The sequence below is a fragment of the Diadema antillarum genome, unplaced genomic scaffold (genome assembly GCF_040938485.1).
Source record: "Diadema antillarum isolate AM-2024a unplaced genomic scaffold, OU_Dant_1.0 scf00000087, whole genome shotgun sequence".
NCBI classification, from domain to species: domain Eukaryota; kingdom Metazoa; phylum Echinodermata; class Echinoidea; order Diadematoida; family Diadematidae; genus Diadema; species Diadema antillarum.
The window spans coordinates 1,956,922-1,981,937 of NW_027270976.1; the positions used below are offsets into that span (position 1 = coordinate 1,956,922).

A 25,016-nucleotide genomic window follows, 5' to 3' on the forward strand; every position below is an offset into this window, starting at 1 on the left:
AAGAGTCTTTTATGTACTTTATGACCCCTATGACCTTTGACCTTTGACTTCATGTTGCCTACATTGAATAGTTTATTGCTTGTTTCATTATGAACACACCTTACAAGTTTGGTAAATATCTGATCATTTGTTCTTGAGTTATTGGGAGATTTGACCTCATGATCTCCTAATTATTTATTTTCTTTTGTACATCATCATAAACACAGCCTGCAAGTTTGGTGAAAATTTGATCATTCGTTCCTGAGTAATTGGGAAATTAATCATATTATATCCTTAAATGATCCCTTTGACCTTGGACCTCATGACCCCCAAATTTTATAATTTCTTTCGTACTTCATTATCAACAAACCCTGCAAGTTTAGTGTAAATTTGTTCATCTATTAAGTTATCTTGTGCACAAACAAACAGAAAGACATACAGACAGACAAACATATGGAACTGAAAACATAACCCCTGTCACCTGTAGGTTTTTCCTCGCGGAGGTAAATATCTAACAGAGGAGACAAAATATAAATCGGGGAGGGGTGGATACTGCAAATACAATAGCCAGACAAACAGACAGACAGACAGGTAAATAGGTTGGCAGATAGATAGGTAGATAGAGAGATAGATCAACAGATAGATAGATAAATAGGTAGATAGGTAGATAGTGATAGATAAGTAGATAAATTAACCTCACTTCTTTGACACACAAGTTATTTTGCTACCTCATAGTCATAATAAAATTGCTACAAGAAATTTTGTAACACAAGCTTACCCATTACATGCACAGTTTTACTGTTGTATAAGCTGTTATTTTCACGAGGGTTTTATTTTTGCGAATTTCGCAAATCACAGTTGGATCGTGAATTTAACAACACGCGAAAACAAAAGTCTGTGACCTCCCCATTCACGAAAATATCTGTACGCGAAAATAATAGCGTATACAGTACCTGAACATAGATGACTGGTGATCCATAAATAAAACACGAGCAATATAATAAAAGGAGGCATATAAGACAGGTAACCATGACCCTGGCCTGTCCGATCGCTAACACTTGTTATGTGTAGTTCCACAGCAGCTAATTGCCATCATGTTCCTAAATGTTTAATGGAAGGATACATTACTCACACTGGCTGCTTTCAGACTACAGCTTGGGTGATTCTAATCACTCTCTCCTGTTCTGTACATCAAAGTTTACTAATGAGGTACTCCAATGATAAAACAAAACAAAACCAGAAAAAAAAAAATGAAAACAGTGAAAGGCAGCAACAGGCATTGGAAGATGTAAGTGTAGATTTGACAAAACATACACTAATGGTATTTCAAAGAGAATCAATAAATAACTTTTTATATTGCCTTCAAAGTGATTATAGTGCGACTTATTGTATAACCAGAAAAATTTGTGGCACGAAACTTTTGCAAATTGGAGTCGACGACCTCTTTCGCAGCACAACAGTTTCGCAAATTGCCATGTGCATTTAATGCATCGTGTAGACAAAGACTTTTGCACGCATTTTACTTTTGCAGATCTTGGATTCTCTCAAAATTCGTGAAAGTTTCATGCACACAAAAATTTCTGGCTTTACAGTATCTATGGCTGAACTCTTATTGCACACATATATCAAATTATTACTCTTCTTGCATTTGAGTGAATGAATCAAGTTCTTATGTCTTCGAAGATTAGTAAAAACATAAGATCTTTTGCATGATATATAGTATCGCTCCATAAGTTTGAGACAAACAAGAACTTTAGAATCACTACTCCTGAAATTGCAAATCAATGTTTAGATCAACCAAAACACTATTAAACAGGGAGATGTGAATTTCTTTTCTCTAAATTTGCCAAAGCCATCTTTGGCAATCCAAAATTGCTGACATTGCTGCTGATGATACTGCACAAACATAGATAAACTTTTTAACATAATTTTATCCCCAAAATACTTCTGTGCATAAATATAGTTCTATTGATAAGTCTCATAATGTGACTGCTTCTTATGAGAGAGCTATATCCTGTCACTTGGCAACTAGAAACCAAAAGTTATCCCATCACTATAAAATCATTATAGTACCCCTAGTGGTGGTGTACGTACGGCAGCCACACACAGAATCTGTGTATAATAAGCACTCCCCTGAATTTCCTATTCAAAATAACCATGATCATAACCAACAAGTTACAAATTTTCAAATTTAATTCAAAGTAATTTGTGTCTTTTCACAGTGGAAACATGCAACAACCGTTTCTGATTACATCCGCTAACCACCTGGTGGATGACAAAAGAACTGAAAGAAAGAGACAATAACTACATAACTGACAGGTAAAGACTTAAGGTCAACTTTTGTAACGTGTTGATACACTGGCAGTTTTCAATTTAAGATGAAAGGGGGTAATTTGAGATGTTTAACAGTAACTGATGACACGCATGGAGTCATATTGTGTGGCATTCATTTGGTTCATTTTTCATGAAACTAAAACTAGCCCCTCATTGTTCATCCCGACAATGGTCAACTCAATCCTGACCCTCTCAAAGCAAAGTCAACAAATCATGCTCTTAAGAAAACTCTGCGCCTAAGTTTTCTGCCTAAAAGATTGTTTGGATACAGTATAACACTAGAGATTACAATAAGAAATCTTACACTACAATGTAGTTTGTGTGCAGAATATGCTCTGTGTAATCAAAACCCACTACAAATACTAGGAAATCAGCAATTTAAGAGGACATATGCCCCAGGCACTGTGATGGCTGAGACATGAATCAATCCAAATTTAGGCATTTCAGCTGGTAATCACATTTGATATTCTCTTGGTTAAATGAGCAGTTTGGAGTGATAAAGCTATCAGCAGTAGCTAAATTTCTGACATAATCAGCTACATAGATGTACTTACCGCTAGCTCATTATCATTTATTTATTTGGCATTTCAACATAAAATACAAGCAGAAAATCATATTACATAATATAAAAATTATGAGTGGTGATTCTAGGTGCATACCGCTGGTTGCCAAAGGAGGAAAAGGTAAACTTAATCACGGAGGCTCGAGGCCTTCCTCCCCGACCAGACTCATAAACTATTTGGTGCTGAAAATGAATTTCTGTAAAATATTTGTATGTTTCTGCTGGAAATGGAAGAATAAATGGAGGAAGGAAATATACAGAAAATAAGAAAGGAATTCCACAAAAATTCATTTTTCATGAAAATTACACATTCCATCCACTTGATACTAACATATGTTAAGTAATTACTCCCCCTGCTTTCTTTAGTCAAGTGCTCTTTCATTATGCTAGAAAAGTGAAAGCATGTTGAATTTTCTCTCTATTTTTTTTAATACTTATTGTGTGATGTTATAAACTCAAGTAGTCTCTTCATCCAGCAGTTCCAACACCCAAACTTTAAAAATTCATAACTTTGATTATACTATTTTCCTGAAACTTTCACTTATGTGTTGCTGCTTCACCCATCCACATTTCTCTTTGAGTTTTTGTTTCCTTTAAAGATTACAATGTAGTTCAAAGTTTTAAACTCCAATGATTACAGTGCAGTAGTGCCTCCATTAATTTTTATAAAGGCGCCACCGCCCCCCCCCCCCCCTTACGGAATTCCTATAGATCCGCCCCTGCAGTGGTAGCTTGTAGTTTAGCCGCTTGTAGTTTAGCCCCATGTAGATGCAGTCAATTTATAGAACCGTAAGATTTCTTAGACTTTACGCTCTAGCCACAAACTGGGGGAGGGGGTCCCTACTTGCAGTTTAGCATTGTGGAGACACAATAATCAACAAACATGAACGTTAGCATTAGCGTGATCTCTTCGTGAATCCCATTCCCCCTTAAAGGACAAGTCCACCTTCATATACATAAGGATTGAGAGAATGCAGAAATATTAGTAGAACACATCAGTGAAAGTTTGGGGAAAATTGGACAATCTGTTCAAGAGTTACGAATATTTTGAGTATCTGCGCTGTCACTGCTGGAAGAGAAGACTACTACAGTGTATGATGTCACACGCGTACAATTATATAATGAAAATAAAAAGAGAATTTCACAAAACTTGACTTTTTGAATAAAGTGCACATTTCTTCGACTTGCTACTGACATATGTTAAGGGTAATATTATTCCCCTTGCCTTCTGAAAGAGAGAAGTCGAGTGTTCTTTTGTTATGCGAGAAAAATGGAAATATGTTGAATTTTCTTTATTCTTTCTTTATATCGTTGTACTCATGTGACATCCCAAGCTATAGTAGTCTTTTCATCCAGCCGTGACTGAGCAGAGACTTCAAAAATTAATAACTTTTTAACGGATCGTCCGATTTTGCTCAAACTCTCACTGATGTGTTCTACTAATATTACTGCATTCACTCAACCCACATGTCTATGAAGGTGAACTTGTCCTTTAAAGCTTCCAGGGCAACCTGCAGTACATATTGTACACAACTACACCATCACACATTATTGCTAGTGCTGCATGTATGTATTTCCTCCAGTTCTTTGGTTTAATCATCAAGTGGGACTCTCGTTCAAAAATTCAGTTTCTAAGATTAGGTGTTGTGTAGCTGCGGTAATCACTGAAATTGAAAAGCTTAGAAAATTACAAACATCATGTGAACTTAACTTTATCTTCACCATCATTCTATGGGAGTGTAAATGGTGGATTTAGTCAGTAATTCATCAAATATCGATTAAAAAAAAAAAAGACCCGACACACATGACGCCAGGGATGACATCTAAACTTCCTCAGACAGCATTGCACCTCAGCGTCATTATGGTTTAATTTGCAGTCCGCAGTCCTTGGATGTTCCGTAATGAAGCTTGCTCTTTGGGCCTCCCCTGGAGTCATAACTTCCCTGCTGTTCCTCCAAGCCAAAAATAAATCACTAGGTATGCATAGCTGCATCCCAACAGAATTTTTTCTGCTGATCTTCCAAATGCCATCTCTTTTCCAGAGCCATCCTTTCACCATTTGCAGAGTCCTCTGACCCTGATGTGATTTCTGCATACAAAATACTTCATCATTTAAAATGATAAATGGCTGAGATATTTCAATAAATGTGATTAAATCTGCCTGGAGAGCCTCAACTGAATCACGCATTACAGAAGCATGAATACCAATTTTTTTGTTTCTTGTCTCATGCATTTACTGCATACAAGACATATAAAACATTAGGAAACATTTACAAGTTCCAAGAAAGATGGAATTACACAGAATTGAAAACCAAAGTGAATCAATATAATGAAAACTTGCTGCTGAAATGCAAGCTTTCTTGACATCCATCATAAAGAGCATACAGTGTGTGCATAATCTCCTTTTCTGCCTCAACAACACCCTGATTTCCCTTGTATACATTTACATAATGCACTTTGTAGTAATAGTTCATCAGACATGTCGGTCTTGCTATACTTTACCATTCTTAAATTAAACATGTCTGATAACTGCAAATTCATTGTGATTATTTTTTCAGCACACTAACACAGATATCTAGACATATCAGAAATGAAAGATACAACTATTCTCAAGGCCACACTAAAACACTTCCACAATATCATAGTGCATCGGCATTGATGAACAAGCAAAATTCATCAAACTTTCAAAGGAAATAAAAGGTATTCAAAATCAATTTAAGACAGAATGAAAAATTCAAGTTCATGTAGTCCTGCACCTTGTCATACATACAAGTATTCTTGTACAATTGATTAAAATAGTCTCCTTCCACTGCTTTTGTTATTCATACCGAAAAGGTTCAAATGCACTCTACTTGATATCAAGCGTGAAATGCAGCAGTACAAAGCTGCAAATTTTTCATCGCTGCAAAAATTGTTCCTTCTCCCAGACCTCAATTGGCAAGTGAAATTCACACCTTAAATTGCATCTGTCACTTCATCTTCATGTAGCAATTAAGGGTCCTCACAGTACATGATTAACCCAAGTGGCAGACTGGAAGTGGGGTGGCAAGATTTTGATCAGCTGCACGGGTGAAATTTGCCTCCGATCAGCTTGAAAAATGATTCCATGAGCACGGTTGCCTGACAGGTTCACGCCTGTCACAACGGGCTATAATTGTTGTCAATACCAGCCATGGTTCATTTCACTTTCAGCGCCCCTCAGCTGTATCCACACACTCCTCTACACACGTCTCTTAACGTCACCAAAATATTACACATACATGAGAAACATTACCAAATATCCATTGAGACTAGTCTGATGTCACTAGAGAACAACTGTACTCCTCTCAGAAAGGACACAAAATGACAAATTCAAAAATTATATCTCTTTCTCTTTTGAGAGTATCTCCCTCTTTTTCCTTCTTCTCTCTACTTCTCCATTATGACAAAGAAAATATAGCAAAATTCAATTGCTACTAACAGTTCTTACATGTTAAAAATGATCTACCTATTGCATCATAACTGATTCCAAGACACAGTGCGACAGGAAACATCAATGCTATGTATATACTGTGCTATTAAACAGAGTTCGCCACAGAGTGCTAAAAGTGTGTTGAGATATTGCAAACCTGTGTCAAGAACAAAATCAATTAGATACAATGTATACTATGTAGAATCATAGCAATGTAATTATAACACAATTTAAATTCATTATTGCTTGCATATCTACTACTAATTGAATCATAAAGTCTAATGGAGAGTAAATGGCGCCCACAAAACATGTCACTGATAGGAGTAAGGAGGCGAGGGAGAAAATTGGGAGAATTGCTGTCGGTGGCGTGTGAACGTGACTTGGTTGAGTGTTAGTGGCCAGTAACAGCTGAAGAGAGATGTCTTCGGACCCACGTCAAGAGGCCGAAGCTTGGAACTCATGGAATGCACTGTCCGGCAGAACCTGGTCGCCTCCAAAATAGATAATATCCAAAGTACACACCAGGGGTTCCTCCACTCTAAGAGACTCAAACTGCTCAATGGAATACGAATTCATATTCATAATAATACCCCCATTACTATCAACAATGACAGTCATGCATTTTGTATTCACATAAACAGATCAAAACAGTGTAATTAAGCATCTAAGAGGCTAATCAAACTACTTCATAGCATTCTAAGACTGGAGAGAGAGTCAAAGTAGAAACAGACTGATGAAGGAAGAAAAAGAATTAATTTCATTCTTGGTTGATGGAAAATAATGGGTAGGGGTGTCATAATCTGACTCATGCAAACAAAGCATAAAGAAGATTGTTATTTGTACCCTGTGTGATATCTTGATGAACTGGTCACCTGTGTTGAAAACATATCTTTATCACTTTGTAACAACTTACAACTAATCACAAGTCTCTTGGACAGCTTTCCATCTGTCATCCTTCCTTTGCATCAAATTTGGCTTCACTATCTAAAATAACTAAAACAGATGAATGCATTCCTATCAACACAGAAGAGCGTTGAGACTGAGAGAAGCATGTAGCAGTAGGTGCGTAACATTTTTTTTTGTGATTTTTTAAAATCTGTAGCATTCATGTCTTTCCATGAAGTGTGATTGTAATATTACAGCTCTTCGACATTCACCAAATCATATGATTTTAAAGGTACACAATACCTTCTATGGGAGCAGTGATTTAAAAAATGTTTGAGTGCACTTGATGCACATGTGCAGGTCAGTTGTATCACAAAATATCCTACCATGTAAAAAATTTGCAATAAAGCCTAAATCTACTTACAAGGAGATTTTCGCTTTTTTCAATAAACCATTACTGTAGACGGTTTATTTTAGAAACAATTTTATCTTAACTATTGTTCACATTTTGTATAACACAATACTTAACATTGATTATAGCATTATTGATGAACATCTTTACATTGGTTGTTTCTAGCCCTAACTCACATTTCAGAACTATTTTGAAGCACTCAAGCTGGGTTTTGTTTCATCTGCAAATGGTAAACAATGCCTTTAATGAAATGCTTTACTGCATCATAATATCTGCCTACAGTCTGTCATAAAAGTGCATGGGCTCTCTCTCTCTCTTCCTTGCCATTCCAGTTTTTATCAAATTCAATTCAGAGATGACATTTTATGGGTTGGTTAAAACTACTCACTAAAACAACTTGTGGATAAGACAAAATATTTTCTTTCTTTTTTCTTTATTCTTTCTTTTGAATTGCAGTAATGCGCCCGACTCCATGTTTTGGGCTTGTTGTTGTTGTTGATGTTGTTGTTTCTGTTTTTGTTTTGCTTTCAATATCATATATGAGCATTCTGCCATTGCAATTGAATGAACATGTCCATTCCTGCTTGTTTGGATGCTACCCATGCCCATATTGCTGCATATCTTGCTCAATGAAGTCCATGCAGTGAATACATACTCCACAAAAAAAAAAAATGCCCGTCATCACCACTGTAAATTAAGTAAAACCCAAAATTTTCATGTGCATGAAAATTTTCCCTAATTTTGCGAGGAGCCAGGACTCACAAAATTAGAGTGTACATGAAAGTTCTTGTCTATTCACTCATGCATTGAATGCCAGTGGCAATTTGCAAAAATTTCATGCCATGAAAAAGGGGGTTGACTCTAATTCACAAAAATTTCATGCCACAAATATTTTTTTAAAGGTTTTACAGTACTTTTCAGTGGCCTGTTACTCCAATAAAACATAATTTACTCCCCCCCCCTTTTTTTTTTTTTTTTTTGGGGGGGGGGGGGACAAAGGCTAATGTTTTCCTAATACATTTTTTGTCACATTTTCTTTTGACCCACAGTTTCTTGCAAAGTCTATTTTCAGATATTGGCTATATCAAATCTATAAGATAAATAAGAATTTTATATTGACTACACAAATTGTCATTTTAATCTAGAATAAGCCACTTTTTCAATACCTACACAGTAAAGTGCAAAAGAGAGAAATCATTTTTAAAACTTAGAACATGACAGAGAATGAGCTGCTTAATAACAAATATCTTAAATTTAAGGTAAAATGCAAGGATAAAAGAAAGCTAGGATACTCCCACATCCACCTACAGGAACACTGTGAGACTATCAATGGTTGAAAGGGAGGAGGGGAGTGGGTGGGCTTGCGATTCAACAGGGGAAAATGCGATCTCTGGTCGGATCGAATGGAAAGTATATATCCAAGAAGGGCCTCTAAATCCGTTCACTATCAACATGAATCGGAGGCACGCTGCATACATCACTTTCAGACTCTTTCAGACATACTGATCCTTCGTCTTGTCATGCAAAATGGGGATGCAGCATTTTGATATTAGAGTGTTCAGCCAAGCCACACTAAGATGAGAATTATACAAGAGACTACATGCCCTATAGCGATAATCAGGTAGCAGTGAAGCTCATTATGTGCGAATTCCTCTCTCTCTCTCCATCACACAGTCTGGACTTTAGGAAATCTTTGCACATTTCTTGACGATATCCACAGCATGCCAGTTTTGGAGTAGAAGTTGGGCCAATTATACAAGATATTCATGTTATCACTTCTTATAAAACTATTTCAACATACAAAAACATACACACACACACACACACACACACACACACACACATACATACAAAGTTGTATGCATGCAATGATACAAAATTTACATTCAATCATTCTGATGGCAATACATTCATATCACACTTCAATCATCACATGAGCATTGAGGCACAAATGGGATGAAAAAATTTGTCAAAATGTATAACTATGTATAACTGTTTAATTTGATATGCAAACTTTCTAATTTCATCAATGGAATAAATCACCTAACTTGGTCTAATAGATATGATTGCATATTAACCGATAGCAACCCTTAACTCTTTTGATATGTCTTAGGTGTTAAACAGTGCTTTTTAGCATTATCCATACACTTTCAATACTTTGCAAACTTATACTTTTCCTTTATTATACATTTGGATGTCATAAATGCATTCAACTTCTGTACAATACTTCTGCAGGAAATTTCTGTAGGAAATTATGGGGGAAAAAATAATTGAATGAATGAATAGGGTGGTGCCATTTTTTTTTTCCCGACAGGATTTCCCATGGCATTAAAAAGATTTTCAATATATTGACATGACAATGGCAAAAAAAAGACAAAAACAAAAACAAACAAACTTGAGGAGAAAAACTACTTCTTGTTCAAGATGACATGAATAAGTAGGGAAATCAAAATGACAACGGTGAAAGTTTTGTTGAAATAATTTAGTAAATATATGGGTTATGGATTTTCACAGATTCACATGTTTTTTCCAGAAAAGTGATATTGGTAAAAGTTATAAATGCAAAGGATATAAGATACTTATATCATGGCCTAACAAGTCTCCCATTTCCATTCACACATTTTTTTTTTCTTTCAAATTTTCCTTGTTTAACCTCAGTTCGAGAAGAGAAGAATTATGTCCTCATGATGAAATATTTTGTGATGACTTCACATTCTGATCGCATAATCTATGACATATTTACAAACCAAAGGAAGCTTTGTCTTGCGATGACATAATTGCCACTGTCACTGACTTGTAAAAACTTAGGAAACTGTACAATTCCATGACTTTCTCACTTTGAAGTCCAATCTTACAAAACGTTTCACTGCTCTGGTTGTTTGATTTCACTTGTCTCATCAGTCATAAATTTGAACACGACTAGAGTGTCCCTTTAAAGTTGCTTGACTGTTGCTATGTTACCCCTTTAAAGTTGCTTTACTGTTGCTATGGCAGTGAACATTTTGGTGAGTTACTGTCATTATGAGTCTACTAATGATTTGACTCCTCTCCTTCTCTCTCCACTACTCACTTCATTTGCCATAGATCATGACAGCATGATGCCAGTGTAAGTTCTGGTGTGTACGTCTGCTGAGAAACGCTAGGGAGAAATCTAATAAATGCCTCTGGAGCAATTGCAACTCGTGTCATGCTTCCCACGGCACACAGCTAGTAAGAAAGCAGTGAATGGTAATGAATAGAGTCAGTCCGTGGACTCTCAAATTATTGACTTTTACTAGAGCTATTTTTCCTTCAATTACCATGGCCAGGCGTATCAAGGAGTTCTGTGGCATGCAATGAAAGCCAGGCTCATGGACTAGCGTTCAAAGGCTGCACGTACACATTCATCAAACATCTAGGACACATGTATACAATCTTGCTCGCTTGACTGTGCTGGCAAACTTCTAAAAAGGTTTGATTGCCGCAGAAGGCAGAGCGCGGCGAATTGACTGTGCAAACGTCAAGATTCAAGCCACACGTCAGGGGCCCCGAGCAAGGCTCTTCCCAGGGAGGATGGTGAGGGATGCTTGGCTTTCTCTCCCTCACTGGATTGGCTTCTAGGATTAGCTTCATGCAATACTGCATGAAATTGTAATCTAGAAGGAAAGCTCTCTGGATCTCCTTTTCCAAAAAAAAAAAAATATTCATTCATCGTCACTTCCTTAACCCTCCTACAGCCTAAACGTACCTCATCTTCAGCCTGAATATAAAATACAATTTCTCCATTGATAACTCACATTTTCTCCACTGCTTTTTGGAGTGTTTTGTTAAGTAAAAACCTTACTTGGGAAAAAACCTGCAACCTCTCGTAGGATGCAAGCAAAATATATCAACAAGTAGGAAGACTTAAAATCAGATACAAGAAAAATATTAATCAAGATTTTTTGGATCCCACAAAGTCACCCGATTGTGAAATTAATAGACAACTCATAAACTGCATTCACACACAGGATTTATCCATTTTTGCATCGCAATACAAAAATCTATCTAATTTGCCAACGTTCACACACGGCCACAAAAAATCACTCAACTGCAAATGAGATGCTTTGAATTTCCAGACTGACCATGATCCCGGATAATTGCACTGCGGGATTAAAAAAAAATTAGTGTTTCTTCACAGGCAATTTGCAAATGCCATACTGGCCAATTCATTGCAAGAATTTTGATTTTTTTTTTTAATCAAGCTGGACCAACTTTTTTTTTTTTTCACCCAAACACAAGAATTCACATTTTTTTGCATTGCACTGTAAAAATTGGATTTTAAAAGCCATTCATTTTGAGTGTTTTTGAACGGGACTAATAAAGTACACAAATATTGTACTCCATATCACTCACATGGTAATAGTGCCAAACTGTGTTAACCAAAAAAAAAAAAATTGATGTTTAATCTTCAAGGAACTGAAAGCGGTTATAAACATAGGGGGGGGGGGTGAAGCTGTCAAGGAATGTTGTTATTTCCCAGAAGTAATCCAGACCTTATATTTGTCATGTGTCATTGTGACATCACAATTGGTGGGAACATGGTGAAAACTGAGAGGACAAAGGAAAGGGAGTATCTTCTTTCATGGAGTGTTTCTATGCAGCACTGAGAAAGTCCTGTAGGCCTCACGACTGTATGTAAAGGGTTTGAGATGTCGGGGAAGTGAGAACTAAATTGCCACGTCTAAACGCTACACTCAGTCAATATCAGCACCCGGGAAGTACACGTTTCCATTCTCGTGCCTTTCATTTGTTGATTCAATCTCCATACTTGAATAGAATTTCCATTCATGAATTCCCCCCTTCCATACAGGATGCCAGCAGATGTGAAATCACAACCTCCTGAGAACGGGAGTACATCGGCTTTTTCTTTACACTTCCTCTCTCTCCATCTCTCCCCCTCTTCTCTCCCGTCTTCACATTCTCTCTAGATATATTTCTATCTCTACTATCTATCTATCTATCTATCTATCTATCTATCTATCTATCTACTATCTATATACCTACATGTATCTCTCTATCTACACATGCATATTAGGAGCTCAAATTTTTCTCAAAGGGAGCTAACGCAGAAAATGATTTTATAATGGAATATTTACATATCATTTCAGAAGTACAATGTACATTCAACAGACAAGTTGATGTTGAACTAATCGATTTGTTATTGCTATAAAGTCGTTACTAGCATGATTTAAAGAAAAAAAAATGTTCCCCTCAAGCCAGGTCATTGCACTTTCCTGGGTGAATGGCCCATATGGTCAATCAAGTCTAAATGTGTTTTCTTTTTGTGTTGTAGATATGCAAATATCTGCGTCTTCTACTCCCATATTTTTGTTTCACATGTAGAAATCTTCTGCAGATATGATAAACCTCAATCTAAGAAGATTTATTTTGTGAATAGTTGTTGAGATGCAAACCACTTCCATATATGCAAGTATCATTTTTAATCTGGTATTTAAGTGAATCAAGTGATACTTCATAGATATGTGACTATCAAACAATTTTTGTAACAGCTAATGCCTAACAGAGAGAGACTTCAAATTAATCTGACATGCTCTGATATAAAGTTGTGTATACGAGTAAGAAATATAGTTACGATGGCACATTATCATTTGTGTCACAAGATATCTCTGTTTTTGTCCCTCATATTAGAGCTTTGACATATCTAGACAGCCAATACATGTTTTCACATCAACTCGATGATAATTAAAGCTCACAATTTTTTTTGCAATCGCAAATTAGTGCGCTATATTATTTCTTATTCATGCTAACCTGAAGAGAATTAGCCCCATTTTTTTTTATAGCTAATAATATTGCTGAGCATGAGCAAACAGCATCAGGAGAGTGCATGCCCTCAAAAAAATTACCCGCGATTTGTGTGCACGTTGCCTCAAACAATCGAGTCACTCATGATAGGCATGATGGGATGCATCATACTAATTTCTTGAGGCAAATTCACATTATGCTAGTTTGTAAATCATCCTGCCATTTTGGAAATTTCCCAGGTTTGGGTCAAGAAATTTTTTTCAGGCTTAGCTTTCAAATTAGTGCACTAATTTGAATTCACGCTATCAAATAGTGGGCTATTTTGTCATCGGGTTCAAAGCTCGAGATTCTGAAAATAGAGCGCTATTTCATAAATAAGGGCGATGTGAAAACGCGTAGGTTTTTACGAGGCAATAATGGTTGACTATAATGCCTTTCCACTGCATTCTCCTGCTCAAAATGGACAAACGTTTCAGCATAGTGCTTACACAGTTTTCCACTGGCTTATTTTAACAAAAGAACTTTAAACCAACAAAACTCATACACAGGAAATGTTTTTCCAACACTTTGCTGAGCCTTTGTGGGAAAATTTGTACAATGTAGATACACAATTAAAAGCTCCAACACTGGTAATTTCCAAAGGTTTTCCGCATGACTGTACCCCCAGCTGCCCCCACATTCATCTCATTTTATTATGTGCTCAAAGATGCATAAAATTGCTCTGACAGCTGCATCGAGACCTCTCCTCCAGACAGCTTACTAGTACTTCGCTCTCGTGAGACAAACTGAAATGATGCACAACGTAACAAAACGATTTAACCATGCAGGTTTTTTCATATTCATGAAATTTCATTGATGTAGGATAATTTGTCAATCAGTTGCATACAGGTTTTGGTGTACCACACAGCTACACAGGCCTATATACTGTACATCTATGAGCAAGGTTGGCCAGTGGAACCACCACTTGAAAACTTTAGATATGATTTCATCAACCTGTAGCTATAACACCATTTAGAGATTCGTAACATTAGACCTACTTATCATGTTCCAGCAGAAATGAGTCAAAATGGGGGGGTTGTTATTTCATAAAGCTGTTCGTAAAGTTATGAACGACTTACGAGCGACTGGTGATCAATTCTTGTGCTGAATTATGGAAATTCTAATAAGTGTAGCACATCAGAACTGATCACCAGTCACTAGTAAGTTGTTTGTAACTGTACGAACAGCTTTATGAAACAGGGCCCAGAAAATTTGACAGTCTCTGCTCATTACGGTTCACTTTTTCCACCCAAATGATATAAATCTTGATTGGTGTCTGCAGTTGAGCATTATGAATATAGAGGGACACTGGGTCGTATGTTGGTAACACCACAGTGCTATTTCTGCTGATCATGGTATGATACATGGAAATTGCACTGTTTGTTGTCATAGTGGAGATACTACACCAGTTAGCATATTTTGTTCTTTTTACCTCCGCCAAGGGAGGAGGTTATGTTTTCGTTACCGTTTGTTTGTCCGTATGCATATATGCAAAATAACTCAAAAAGTTGGGAATGGATTTAGATGAAACTTGCAGGAAAGGTTGAGAATGACACAAGGAACAAATGATTACATTTAGGTAGTGATCCAGAAACTTTTATGGATTTTATGAAGGATTTTCGATATTTCGGCAGGTAGGGTCAATGAACATGAAAGTGTTAAGCTGCGCATTTTTGAGGTTTGCATACGCTCACTAAAGTGCGTGCTCTAGTTTCTGCTAGGGTAAGGCGCACCACGCAGTAGAGGGTTTATGACGTAACAAAGGCCTCTATATTGGGAAATCGGGCGATTTTTCAGCATGCATACGTATGGGTGGAAATCACTGATCACTATGGAAGAGCAAGATCATCGGTGGAAAGTAGCTGCTTGGCAGAGGTCTGTGCTCTCAGAGTGCTCTTCTAGTTATACACTGAAACTTGGCCAAATATGATGGATATGATTTTAATCACTTTAGAATAACTGAGAGAAGACAACATATCAAGTACTATATCAAAAGAAAAACACAAGTGAAGAAAGAGACAGTATCTCTATACCAACCTTCTTTAAGAAATATTAAGAGTGGCACGTACGTTGATAACAAGCAGCGACTGATTTGCAAGCAAAAAGTTGGTATCCACTGATCAAAGATGTCACAATGTGAAAATCAGCACGTTCTTAGCATATACCATGAAAATCTCAGCCAAGTGAACAACCACTGTATGTATTCTCTCAACAAGTACAAGCACAGAAGAAGATCTCTAATCCTCCGTTCTCATCGTTTCCAATATCACATCCTGGCAAAATGTGTGCTCCGTGATTTCACCGAGTTTTAACTCCTTCAGCATTTGACAACAGAATCCACAGGGGTGGGACCAATACCACACATTGCTCTCTTCACACGTGTGTCTCCAGAACTGTGCCGAATCTGTGCTAATTTGAAGACACTGAGAAGACTGCAGTGCACTCCAAGGTTTGAGTCACAGCTGACAAGGTAAATACACCACAAGTGAGAAACAAAGCTTGTACTACCCTGACCTTCTGTGGTTCCAGTGGGCGAAACAAATAGATTTTCAGCTGTGTAGGGCTCTCAACCAATGCTGTCTCTCTCGCACTGCACACTGGCTGGCAAGCAACACATGGATCCAAAGAGGAGAGAGATCGTGGGGAGGGGAACTAGAGCTGGCGTTGAGTTGACATATCACTCCACTCCAGCACCTTGCGAGCCCTTACGCGGCTGTCACCATTGGCTGGCCATGGAGACAGGGCGTGCATAGCTAATGGCTTGCAAACAAACACAACCAAAACTTTACAAGCAGAAGCATTGTAGCACACTTGTCTCCATGATGAATATTTCTTCTCATTTCTCCTTTGTCTGTTTCATATCCTCTCATGCTGGTATTATTCCTCTTCTACTTTACCTTCATCTCCATTCCTATTAAATATTTTCCTTCCTCCTTCTCCCCATCTTTGCTTTTTGCAATCTTCTCTCTTCCCCAAACTCCCCCCTCTCCCCTTCTTACTCTCCACCTCTCCCTCTCTCTTTTTTATCAATCCTCCTCTCATACTGATACAAGTGTGTAATGCTATTTCTTCTCTTCTAATTTCACTCAGTAAAAAAGCTAACAATACATTACAAAAATTTGATTTTAATTATCAGAGCGCATTGCTCTGTAAGAGGAACGTCAAAACATACAGCAGAAATCACTACTCCGTCATCTCGGTAACAATTAAATGCTTTGCTGCACTATATATTCTCTGATCAATAGAACCTACATAGAGGGAAAACACATGTATGATGTTGAGATAATTAACCCGTTGAGGACGAGTCCCGAGTTACACTCGGGCAAGTGTCTATGGGAAATGCGTGTTGAAGCAAAATCACCCTGTTTTCAATGGATTTATCACCTATTGTTGCTGAACCAGTGCTTTTTTTTTTCACTAGCTTACTGCAAATGGATTTTCTCTTCAGGGAAATAACTCCTATCCTTTTTTTTTTTCTAAATTCCTCTACATCTTCAAATTCTTAAAATATCTGGGATATTTTCTATATCCTTATGCTCATCACTTAATTTTCTAATGCTAATGTCACAATTGCATTCATATAATGATTACAAACTAAATAATGTAACATGCTTATGATATCAAGGTTCATTTTTGCTTCAAGACCTTTATAACAATGTGTGAATATTTGTTCTCACATGCATTAGGGCATACAAAAAAACAAAGTTCTGGAAAAATGGTATCTTTCAAATTATACATCCTAACCAAAGTGTTGCCATTATCCCCCTCCAAGTTCCTATACACTGCTGACAACAAAATTTGGTTTAGTTCATCGCACAGACTGAATATGCACAATGCTTTAATTACACAATTCAATGATTCCTATATCAACAGGATTACATAATTAGAACAAGAGCATAAACAATGACAGATTTATAAAGTTTCATTTGAGAGCTAAAAATAGCTCTGAAAAGAGCAAGTATAACAGTCTGTGGTTGAGCTATTTACATTTCATTAACTGGGGCCCTGGGTCGGGGACGGTACACTACTTGCTAAGTGAGCCTGACAGCAATTAAAGGCTTCAGCTGCATTAGTAACTTAACAAAGGCTGATTAGGGGAGTGAGATACCAAGATTACTGGGAATTATAACAGTCAACAGTTACTAGCTCATCTTACCCATCAGACTATGCAAGTAAGGATTGTAGAGACACCTACTCACTTTCCTGAAGAAATGCAACATTAGGCCCATTCACACACAAGATCCAAATTATTGGTTTTTGCATCAGGTAGCAAAGATTAATCTTTAAAAACATGATATTTTCATGAACTTGTCTCTGACTGATGAATAGCTTGATCTCTTACACAAAATTTTATCTGTTTCAGACAAATTATATGACCAAGAGTTATCAGTTTTTGCATCATGCAGCAAAAGAAAAAAAACCCCAAACCCTCTTTTTAATGTTATTTTAAGGTGTATGTGAAAAACCTTTTGGCTAATAAATATCTTAATCTCTTAGAAAAATTTTAATTGTTTGAAAGAGCTGTAGTAGCAGAGAAACAAAATGCATTAATCAATTTCCCCAAAGGCAAAAGACCTTAATTTCCATGTCAACAATGGTTTAGGTTTTGTATACCTGAGTGACTCACTGGACAAACATATCATTCATTCAATTCAGAGCTAAAATGTGACATTCATGAGAACACAATGCCTTCCAGCATTTCAAAGAAATTTGAAACCATTCAAACCTGGAGTGTGCTCATTCATATTTCGAACTGGCGTCTGTGCATTACCGTATGCCTCTCAGGACATGCTGTCTGACAATACAGTATTTGCATTGTGAGATATGTAAAGTGGTTTTTTTCTTCTGAAGTGGTCTCAATATCCAATTAAAAAATTCTGCATTACAGTTTCAACTCTCACAAAACAAAAGCATTCATTAAAGACCCAAGGGTGTCCATTCCATTTCCAGTAGCTGAAATTACACTAAAATCTACATCAATTAGCTAAAATTCAATCTTTAGAAAATAAGTCACCACTTTACCTTTGTATCATTTCAAGGCACTTTTCAGTTAAAGCTCATTTACAGTTTTAGAGACAAATCAATCTATTTGAAAATATAGTAGCCACATGTTGGCTATATACAATATGACATGAAAATTCACATTCACACAACTTGCACATATATATACTGTACTTGAACTAAATGATGAAAATAATCATGAATTGTGTGCCCAAAAGTTCCAGCATGGTATGGAAACATGAATGGAACTAAGAAAAGCTGATCATATACACAGACATTGAAGGACTTCACTTTCATGTCATATATATACTAACAAAAATTTACGAGCTGATAATTTGCTCTGTGAGACATCAAAAAGTGCAAATAGCTTTAGTAATGTTTCTTCAATTATTCTCATTTAAATAAAAATCCCACACTGTGTCCAATCTGCTCTCATTATTCTGACTACATTATATCAAAAAAATATGCAGAATTCCACGTCTTCTTACATCATCTGATCTAAATAGCTTTTTTGCTATTCCTTTTGTTTGACTTTGTTCAATCCATGTCTCTCACTATAGTTACTCAATTTACGATTTTGAGTTTACCCGGAAGAATGAATACACCTTGACAGTTCATACTTACAGAGTAATCCGCGATGCACCTGCCTCTTTTAAGCTTAAATCCTATCCTCCTACACCTTATGTGCATCTCAGCTGAATAGATTCAAATGACATTTTAAATCCTGACAAATATAATGCAATAGGAAAACAATTCAACATCTCACTTTATTAAGAAACAGATTTAAAAACTGACAGAGAAGAGAAGTATCATCTGACAGTGTTTCAAAAGCCAACTTAATCCTAATGGTGTAAATCTGAGAGGTTTTGTAAGCTTGATATATAGCTATGGTGGCCTCAAAAGAACCTGACACGATAAAAATCTTTATAACAATAAGACAGTCTAAAATAACAACATGTTGGAAGGAATACAAACACTGATTACCTATTAAACACAAAACAAAGAAAATAGCAAGACAACACTCTTGATCCTCTTTCTCTTCCCCCCCCCCCCCCCCCCCTTCTCTGTGGAGGTAGTTGGGGAATACAAACACACTTTTGGATACTTGTAAGAGCAGTAAGTTTATCTATTATGAGGAAAAATTTACTAGGTTCTCATTTTGGCTTTAATATCCTTTTCCAGCCCACTTGCAATCATAGATCTGACAATTTGACTTACAGCATCTATAAATATGATACTAAGGTTACTAAGTTTAGAGGAAATTCATTCATTATTGCACTGTCACTTTATTTGTATGGAATGTCTTATCAAAATGACTTTGTTTAACTGTAACAGGATCAGGCTTTTCTGATATGTAACTTCACATATATATCGACTGACTTCACCGATATTTATCTGTATGTGACTTGTTGTTACCAGAGAGGAAGACAATATCCTGTCAGAGAGAACCCTACAAAAATTGTCACAGTTAGATTATACCTCTATACAGCATGCTACAAGATGAGATAAATGTACAGAAAATAGTTCCTATTTAACTTGCTCTCAGCTATTCCATCTCTTGTGGTAAAAGTTCTCATCTGAACATTGATTGTTTTTACCAGAGGTCAATCTACATAAAAGCCTCACAGAAAAACTCAAACAAGCTTCAAGGTTACCCTGCATCCAAATCTGCAATGGCCATAAACATGAACTTTAAGAACAGTATTTTCTTCTCTGATGCATTCCTTTTTTCTGCTAAATGCTTGCATTAACTTAACGGGGGGAAGTTCAGCGCAAGAAGCCAGAGATTTTACGGTGTAACCACTACCTTGATGTTGTTATTGTGGAAAGATTTTTTTAAAGATTAGTTTCAATATTTGATCACATTTCAAAAAAAATCAATGACTATTAGCATTTCTTAATAATCCAATACAATAACAACCAAATAAACGATGCACATTTAATGCACTATTAGTCTCAGTAAACATTTATATGACATTTGACCCATCATCACACCACATTCCCAGCATGCAAAGTACATATCCTTTTTTTTTTCACCACTGGCATCAATGTGGCAAACACAAACTGTGAAAGTAATCAAGTTCCTATTTTGGGTATTTGATGCAAGCCCTGTGCATGCAGCTGCAAATTTTAAATGAATTTCCACATTAACATAGAGGCTTGACAAGAAGAACTGCCGGGTAGCTCTGCTTTGTTACATTAAAGGACAAGTCCACCTTCATAAACATGTGGCTTGAGTGAATGCAGCAATATTAGTAGAACACAGCACTTAGAGTTTGAGGAAAATTGGACAACCTGTTCAAAAGTTATAAATTTGTGAAGTTTCTGCTCAGTCACTGCTGGATGAGAAGACTACTACGGCTTGTGGTGTCACATGTGTACAACGATATAAAGGAAACATAAAGAAAATTCACCATATTTTCACTTTTCTCACATAATAAAAGAAAGCTTGACTTGTCTCTTTCAGAAGGCGGGGGGGGGGGGGGGGGGAATAATATTACCCTTAACATATGCCAGTGACAAGTCAAGGAAATGTGCACTTTTTTCAAAAAATAAAAAATATGTGAAAATATCTTTATATTTTCCTTATATTGTTGTACGCATGTGACGTCATACACTAGCTCTGTAGTCTTCTCATCCAGCAGTAACTGAGCAGACATTTTAAAAATTCATAACTTGTGAACGGATTGTCTGATTTTCCCTAAATTTTCACTGATGTGTTCTAATAATATTGCTGCATTCACTCATTCCACATGTACATGAAGGTGAACTTGTCCTTTAACCAGCCACCAAGGGCTGAGAAATATCCCAGGCTAGGCCAGCTGCTCTGATGTAAGCACAGATCATTATTTTTACTTGGTTGCAAACATCCAAGGTGTTATCACACAAACATCTGTTACATCGCTACATTTTAAACCCTAAACCTGTGAAATATCAATACAGACTGTACCACAAACGTTCAAGAGTACAGGTCAGAATTAACCATGTGTGAGATGGTTTAGTAATCATGTTCATTTTTGGTTCCCAGCCCAAGTTCCAGACAGCAATTCCCTAACAAACAAATAAAATGAAACAAACAAACAAACAAACAAACAAACAAACAAACAAACAAACAAACAAACAAAAACAAATAACACCTATGATGCATGGAGTCACATTTCTGCACAGACATGCATCAAGCCAAAATAGCTTTACATATACTATGATATCAGTTTTCAGTCCTTTGTACTTCAAAGCAACCTATTCTGTAGATTCAGACATATTTTGAAATAGGTGATTTTGCATATCATAAATATACGATGTGGTATTCATACAATCTCTAAAACAAACAAACAAACAAACAAACAAACAAACAAACAAACAAACAAACAAACAAACAAACAAAAACAAATAACACCTATGATGCATGGAGTCACATTTCTGCACAGACATGCATCAAGCCAAAATAGCTTTACATATACTATGATATCAGTTTTCAGTCCTTTGTACTTCAAAGCAACCTATTCTGTAGATTCAGACATATTTTGAAATAGGTGATTTTGCATATCATAAATATACGATGTGGTATTCATACAATCTCTAAAACATCCATCCATCTTTTGACATTTGAATAACAAATCAGAATGTAAGAAATCACAATTTCAGTACTGGTACACAGCAAGAGGCAGGAAACATTTTTAAACTGGTTCTGAATCACCTTTTTGTCAGCTTGTGTGTAGTATTCTCTGTAGTAACTGTTTTAAAATACATTCCTTTCAGATATATATTTCTAAGAACAAAACAATTCTTACCTACACCAAAATGTCCATTTCTGAAGAGGGCATTTTATTTCATTTCACTTTACTTCCACATACAAAACAACATTCATTGAAGTTTCAATTCATTATGTAAGAATATTCATCACGGGGGCCCAATAAAAGCCTCTTAGGCTTTTGGGGGAAAGGTCCACAGTACATAAAGATAAATACACAACTTTCAATTCTTAAAATAGGGGTACAAAATATAACAAATACAAATGGTACACAAAGAACAAGGGGTAGAGTAAGGAGAAAGTTGCTATTTACAGAAAGTGCACCTGAAGTTATTTCTAAACTGCTGATTCAAGATGAACAAACACATAGATCTGTCAACCACACATTCTCTGTAATTTGATTAAGGCAAAAGAATTGTATATCCCAACATGAGACATGGTAACCTAATAGATGAGGGTGAAAGAAGAAAGGGTCATAGACCGGAGAGAATATTTCAGTAAGAGCAGGACTCAGCACTATGCATGCCTTCAGGCCTGTAAGGAATATCAACTGGGTGGAATTCGTGCTCAAGAAAAACATCTTATTTTTGTGAGGGCATTGCATCTCCATATTTCATTCAGACAAGAAGAGATGCATGCCCGTCTCCCTGACGTCAAAGGATGCAGAGGCAGGGTCAGCATTACTGTGCGTCTCCACGGTTTCAATCCCACCCGGAAGAGCATGTACTCATTTTACACAAACAAGACTTTCCCCTTCTCCACATCAAGTTTGGTGTCATTCACACAACCATTCACAAAAATCACATTACCTTGCACACAATTTACTTGTTCACAATTTCCCTGCACACTTTATCACAGGCAGACGGTTCGATATTCTCACACCCCACAGTAAAAGCATGAGAAGAGAGCTGTTAAAGTGTGTTTGATTACATGCTGTCATTGTTTCATTCATTCCAACAGGCATTCACAAGATAACGAGGAAACATGCAGTGATGATCTCTTAACACCACATGAATGACTGTTGTGTTGGATTTCCTTATGGATTATGGAGAGAGAGAAAAAGTCCTAACCCTTGAGAAGATATCTCAGGAGGCCTCCATGGAAAATGAATGCAGCAAAAAAGAGTACATTATCTAGTCTTTCATTTCAGACACTTAGGACATGGGGCCCCAGGAAGAACTGAACTTGCATTTTATCTGCAGTACAGCTAAATTTGAGTAATCCTGTTTCATTCATGTTATGTACGTATGTCTACATATCCTCTTTGTACCTCAGTTGATTGTTCTGACATGATTCAGAAATAAAACTAAATAACAACCAACTTTCCTTGTCAATAACAGCCGCATGGTGAAGTACAACTTGTGATGCAGAAGCATAAGAAAAAGTCATGATTTTATTTCACTGGACACATGATAAAACATCAAAGCCAAATAGAGAACTTTTTCCAGGGTTGAACACCCTTGCAGAACAAAAAAACATACTGATGCACACTAGGTGATAGCAATAATGATAATATGTTTGTGGGAAACATCATATTCTGGTAAATCAAATTTTATTGAAAGCACATTTTTTCATTTAAAAAAAAAAGGTTTTCTTAATTTTGTTGAAGAAAAAAAAATACTACAAAATAATAGAGAATACTAGTTCCCAGCTCTCCTTTAGGATCATCCGGTTTCCATGCACTACTGCACACAGCACTGACTGGTGCATTGGAGTGAGCCTTCAGGGGCAGAAGCCATATTAGCATCAAGTACAAATTTCTTTAATCAGCAAATTTTGCAGCAATACCAGTGTTCTGAAGAGCATTCCAAGAGAAATTTCCCTAATTGTATTACAGATTAAATGATGAGATTACAATAATCTCTTTACTTAATTACATCATTGCAGGTCTAACAATTACTGATAATTGCTGATAAATTTAACATGAAAATGGTTCTGACAAGACTATACCCAACTCACACTTATCAGCACACGCATGACACACTATCACGATGTAAACATCATACTAATTGTTTCATTAAAGTTCTCTTGATCCCGGATGAATCATTTTTGTTGTCAATATCATTACTTTGCTGATACTGTTATCATCATAATTAAATCTGATCATTTTGAATATGCTTCTGACTGTTACTAAAATTAGCTAATGTGATTATTTGATGAGTTGTAATTTACTTTACAGCAGAGAAAACATGACAATGTCCTTTCCCACCATGTTCATTTGATAATACAGTGCATTTTTACTATGGGAGGCAATATTTTCTGTGAGTTGTTAGTTTAAGGAATAGCAGGAAATATGTGGCATTATAGTAACTGAACTACACCCCTCTAACAAGCTCTTCCTCTTTGTAAATCACACACACACACACACACACACACATTAGACCTCCCTCTCTCTTAATTTGCAATTTTTCAAATAACTTTACTGAAAATTTGTATTTCAAATCCCTATTCATCATTTGTATCCCTTTATTTCCATTTCCCTATTTCACTCCATTTTTCTTCATCATTATGTTTCTTTGTATCATTATTCAGTAGCCATGTATTCTAGCCTCTGCTGCAATGTTCCTCAGCCTTTTTTTGTCATTTCAACTTCCTCATCCCCTCCCCATCTCTCTATCTTTTTCTATTCCTTATACACTCTTGTCTTTCTCATACTATTCTCTCTCTCAGCAAAATTTGCTGTCCAAGTGTCATCCAGAATTGATGTGTAGTGATGATGCAGGTATCATGGTCCATTAAATTGACCATCACAAAGTGACCGCAGAGGATTCTGGGCGTCCACGCCTGCAAGCAATGGGTCAGTGATGGACAGAGCCAG

The 25,016-nt window shown here is 36.5% G+C and overlaps 1 protein-coding gene across 3 annotated transcripts in view; it reads right to left on the reverse strand.

The window, feature by feature from the left end:
* The window catches only part of LOC139718061 (protein dispatched homolog 1-like), a 94,289-nt gene that overhangs the window by 62,623 nt on the left and 6,650 nt on the right, over positions 1-25,016 (reverse strand). Inside the window, exon 1 of one of the 3 annotated variants that reach the window (XM_071629555.1) lies at positions 15,516-16,031. The exons of 1 other annotated variant lie outside the window; for it this stretch is intronic. The gene's annotated coding sequence lies outside the window, so the exon portion shown is untranslated. Of the gene's footprint in view, positions 1-15,483; positions 16,032-25,016 lie in introns of those variants that run through there. One more of the 3 variants, XM_071629554.1, reaches the window with a different exon arrangement.